The sequence below is a fragment of the Palaemon carinicauda genome, chromosome 7 (genome assembly GCF_036898095.1).
Source record: "Palaemon carinicauda isolate YSFRI2023 chromosome 7, ASM3689809v2, whole genome shotgun sequence".
In the NCBI taxonomy this organism is placed as follows: Eukaryota; Metazoa; Arthropoda; class Malacostraca; order Decapoda; family Palaemonidae; genus Palaemon; species Palaemon carinicauda.
This window is the reverse complement of record NC_090731.1, coordinates 161,939,968-161,945,996: the sequence shown is the minus strand read 5'-3', so window position 1 is coordinate 161,945,996 and position 6,029 is coordinate 161,939,968.

Sequence of the window (6,029 nt, the reverse complement as noted above, 5' to 3'; positions counted from 1 at the left end):
ACCTCAGAGAGAAGACAAAAATCCGTCTATCAGCCATGAAACGAATGACCTCCCTCAGACAAGGAGTATCCAATAACCTCTTAAGGCTGTTTTACCTACAAGCAATTCGATCCCACATTGATTATGCAGCACCCACACTTACTGCATTGACCGACACTCAAAAAGCTTCATTAGAGGTGGTCCAAAATAATGCCATGAGACTCATCAGTGGCTCTCCAATGTGGACAAGACTCTGCCTACTCAGAGCAGAAACTAACTTAATCTCCCTGTCAGCAAGAATTGACATAAGGAATAGCAGCATCATATTCAAGTCAATCATCGCAGACAGAAAAAGCCCACTCAATGATAAAATAAAAAGGCTTCTACCTCTTGCTGAAGAACTTGATCCGCCCAGCTCCCATGCAAAGAAACTACTGGATACACTGAGAAGAATGCAGATGCAAAACGAGGCTCACAAAATTAAGGGACAACAAATGTTTGAGGGCTACATCCCTCCTGCTCCCTGGGCATGTGATCCCATCAAATACAACTTCACTATCCTACCAGCAGCAAGCAAGGCTCTTTGATCGCAAGAGGAACTCAATGCAGCTGCAACAGATGCAATCAGGAACACTCCTGCGCCTCATACCTACTACGCAGATGGATCAGTAGACCGTGCTATCCCTGCAGCTGCGGCTGCAGTTATCTCTACATCAGGATATAAAGCAAATTGGAGACTTTCCAACCATGCCTCCACATTGCAAACTGAACTAGTGGCCATTGCAAAAGCCCTAGAACACTCTGCCAATCAACAAAACGGTAACACAACGATCCATACAGATTCTAGAGGAGCCACAATGGCCCTCAGCAACAATGAGCCCACAGAGAATTTGCACCTTATCACTGCAATTAAATTCTTAGCCCTGCTCCACCAAAGAAACAACAGGCAAGTCACCTTGAACTGGATACCAAGTCATACAGGAATCTCTGGCAACGATGAGGCCGACCACCTAGCTAAATCAGCCTTAATGTGCCAAATTATCAGCATCACTCTGCAACAGTCATTAAAAACCATTCAAAATAAAATGGCCACCTATTGCAACATTCAAAAGACTAGTGAAGTTAGAAGAGCCTTCCTTGATGGCTCAAGATCTGCAAAGTGGTACATTGAAGCCCCAAACATATTACCACACCCAATTGCAAGACAAACACCTCGCCAGGACGCAGTAATCATCTGCAGACTGCGACTGGGATATCTATGCAACTGGCAGATCATCTTAGATAACAGCCAAGACCCTGCAGCACAGCACAGACCAATCAGACCATGCAAGTACTGTAATCAGGACACAGAAGAACCTTTACAGCACTCTCTACAGCAATGTCAGGAAACAAGCATACTTCGGCAGGATCTTAATCCCAATACTCCTGCAACAGCAACAGAAATTGTCAAACACATTATTAACAATCACAACACCCTCTCAGCATTTCTCCGAAGTTACCCTCCACCGAGATAGCTTTGCAACAAAGTCAAAGCAAAATCAAAGCGGCAATTAAAAGAGAAACCTTATCCTCTCTACAATTCTGTGCTTGAGGCTGGGGGATTGCAGGTGGCTGCGGCCTTGTCCTCCCGTCCTCTGGACTGGCAGCCCGTTGTCGCACAAGCGGCCTGTGTTGCCTGTCTGGGGGCGTGGCCGTTGTCATCGGCGGTCCTTTCTGGCCTCCAGCACATCTCCCCTCCTCTCGGCTGGCGGCCCGTTGTCGCACAGGTGGCCTGTGCTGCCTGTCGGGGGGTGTGGCAGGGATCAGGGGGGGTCTCTTGACCTCCAGCACACTCTTCTCTCTTCAGATGGCAACCCGCTGTTGCCATCAACAACTTCATCCCCCTTGAAAATATCCATTAAAAGTATCAAAAGTATTATATATATATATATATATATATATATATATATATATATATATATATATATATATATATATATATATATATATATATATATATAAAGGAATTTTATATTCCACCCTATCTCTACCACAATAACTGCTACAACTCATCCTTTTCAGCTTTCTCCTCTATCTCATACTTAAGCTTAAACCACTATGAAGTGTTTTTTACTTCACCTATATCAATTCCTCTGACAACAAATTTTCAACTCCTTCCCGAGCTCTCCTACTTATCGGGACTTGCTACTATAACTCTTTCTCTCCAACTCTGACTGGAGCCAGTGGGCTCATAGGACGATATTCCACAGTCAATCACTCTTTTTCAAATATCCCATCACCACCCAAAACCTATCCCAATATCCTAAAATAAATGTTGCAGAATATCCCCCACCCAACTACCTATCCCAATTCATCCTATCCAACACCTACGGGCTGCAAGATTGCAAAAGCCCGTGTCTGGCCAAAAGGGCCAGGCAATCTCTACAAACAAACAACGGTATACATAAAAACGAGTTAAAAACAAATAAATGATTCATATATGGCCATAACTACAGTATAAAACTAGGACACTCAATAAAGAGCAGACCTCTGCCGCAGCAGCTTATTTCTCAACCTTGACCTTTGACCTTAATATGCATTAATTGGAGTGCAATTTCATACACTAAAATATGAACCAAGGTTGAAGTTTCTGTGACAACGATGTCCAAACTTATGGCTGATTACGTGAACTGGACAATTTCCTTGACCTTTGACCTTGACCTTCCGATATTTAATCAATTCCAGCTTTTTACATAACAGTTAATCCCTAGAAGTTTCATTACTCTACCATTAAAACTGTGACCAGGAAGCTGTTCACAAACAAACACACACACAAATTACAAACAAATTACAAACACACGCACGGGCGAAAACATAACCTCCTTCCAACATCGTTAACGGAGGTAATTACAGTATGGTTGCAAAACCATTCAAATCGACATTACATGAAATGTACTCCTAGCAAAAAAATCAGCATTGCATGAAATGTACTCCTAACAAAAAATCGGCATTGCATGAAATGTACTCCTAGCAAAAAAATCGGCATTGCATGAAATCATGAAAGGTCCTCCTAGAAAAAAAAATCAGCATTAGATGAAATCATGAAATGCACTAGCAAAAATATCGGCATTACATGAAATCATGAAATGTAGCCTACTCCTAGTAAACAATATCTGCATTGCATGAAATCATGAAATGTACTCCTAGCAAAATAATCGGCATTACATGAAATCATGAAATGTACTCCTAGCAAAAATATGGGCATTACATGAAATCATGAAATGTACTCCTAGCAAAAATATGGGCATTACATGAAATCATGAAATGTACTCCTAGCAAAAATATGGGCATTACATGAAATCATGAAATGTGTTGGTGTGGTACTGTTATAAACACACATTATTGTTCCAATCAAATGTCTCTTCAATATGCTATAATGTTTAGACTTTGTAGGTTACTTCTTCTGAATACGTCTAAGTAAGTTTAACTTTAAAACAGTTTTTTAATGTTTAGACTTTGTAAGTTACTTCTTCTGAATACGTTTAAGTAAGTTTAACTTTAAAATAGTTTTTTACTTTAAAACAGATTATTAACATCTCCATCACAGGAGTATAGATGGTTTGGTCGGATGACCATTCCGTATGACAGCTTGATCAGAACTAACTAAAATATCCATATTGATGATAACGTCTAGTTAGTTATCTCAGCATTTAATGACAAATTGTAAACACAACATTAATACCGGAAGGCACCTGGATCCGGTGAGAGACAACTCGGTGCTATTATAGTATGCTATCTACCGCCGATTTTGCTATCTACCACCCCTCTCTGACTATAGTATGATACCTACCATCAGTCCCTAAGGATACGGTCTACTTGCTAATCCGCCTCTAATAAGAAGGATCACTACCGACTTGATAACCCAACCTAACCTAACCTAACTCAACCCAACCTAACTTACAAACTGCTTATAATTATGCACCCATGTCCTAACATAGTCTAACCCAACCTAACCTAACCTACAAACTGTTTATAATTATGCATCCATGTTATCCTTCCAATGAATATTATTAAACTATCATTAAAGTCCAATTAGGATAACATACTTGTGGTAAGTAATGTTTGATAATCCTCTCAAACAGGAGGATTAACATTGACGGTAGATAACATACTTTGAGGTAGATAGCATACTATAGTAGAAATTCGACGGTAGATAGCATACTATAATAGCACCGACAACTCTTTCTCACGGCTTGTATTCTGTTTACTCTTCATGAAAAATGTTACATTGCAAATGGTATGCTTGGTCTTGACTTTCGCATCCTGCTTATGACTGATTTGGCGTTCTCACACTCGCTCCTAACTTCTACAGTGACCTCTTGGGTCATGGATTTAAACATGTAATTTTACACACATTACTAAAGGTGTACTGTCACCGCATTTGTTGCCGATAAGAGACTTAACGTTAATTGTGGAGAACGGACGGGAGAAATTAGGTTATATTCCGCGGAAGATAACTTTTCCCTTAATGTTCAGGTACTTTATTACTTGAAAATTAGAAAGTCCATAATCCTTTGAAATGCCCTCCTGCATTGTCAATCCGTGCCAGGTGTCTCTCATAAGGTAAAAATGAGAGAACTTAGCATTTGTTTTTCTTTTATTACCTACTCCAGTTTTATCTCTGTTTTTATTTATTTTTTGGTAAGGAGATATGAGGATTCTGTTTAAAATTTATACTTTTTTAATGAAAATACAAAAAAAAAATATTTTTTTTTCAAGCTTTTATTTGGAAATTTACTATTTCTCTATTTTTCCATATTTTCGTTTTTGACTTCTCTCGCAGGAGATTTTTCTGTTTAAGATTCTCAGCCTAAAAAAAAACGTGCGACACCGTACAAATAGAGAAACAACTTCTTTTTTTAGATTTACAAAAGGAATCATATAAGAAATGAGAGAGAGAGAGAGAGAGAGAGAGAGAGAGAGAGAGAGAGAGAGAGAGAGAGAGAGAGAGAGGGATATTTTACATTTTGGTCTTCCTTTCTCTTTTGACTTGATCTGCAGCCATATACGGAACAAGTAGCCATGACTCCTCAGGACCCAGAGGATTAACGAGGATTTATCCACAGATTAACCAGGTGGAAGAAGACCCGTTGGTTAAGAGAGCTTGAGTTCTTGTTGTTCTCGAGAGTAGAGTCCAATACAGACTGATGACATTTCTTATTCTGAACCCTAACCAATGCAGCCACTCAGTGACATGCGCGAGATTGTTCTTATTTTGGTCAGAAGCGGGCTAACCCAGTATTCTTTTAACCCTGGAAACTACAAGGCGACTCAGGGAAAATGTTTGAGATACGACCGCTAGAGATATTAGGTCCTTTGACTGGCCAGACAGTATTACATTGGATCCCTTCCTCTGGTTACGGTTCATTTTCCTTTGCCTACACATAAAAAAAATAGTTTGTCCTATTCTTTCCACATTTTTCTCTGTCCTCATACACCTGACAACATAGATTACAAAACAATTCTTCTTCACTCAAGGGGTTAACTGCAGCGCTTGTAATTGTTCAGTGGCTGCTCTCCTTTTGGTAAAGGTAGAAGAGACTTTAGATAAGGTAAGCAGCTCTTCTAGGAGAAGGACACTTCAAAATTAAACAGTTGTTCTCTCGTCTCCGTTAAGGTTTCACACAACATTCGATCATTAATATTCATTATAAAAATGCTCCAATAGTTGCACTAGAAGCAAAGTGGACTATCTTATTATAAAGGCCAAAACATACCCCACCAATCAACATCATGAGTAACAAAAATCCTAAAATACCAGTTTGAGGAATTTTAAAATTTTAGACTAATTCAAAAGCTCATCAAAAGCTCATATATGAATTAAAACCAAATGAACGATACACGGAACAGAAAGTGTACGGCTTGCATTGCGAAGTAAATGCACTAGAACAATATGTTTCTTTCTAAAACAATTTCAAAATCAGCTCAAGTAATTATGAACTCTATGTAAATTCAAAACTGTATTTGAGGTTTTGAAATGACCAATGTATAAGGTAGTGCATTTTGATTAT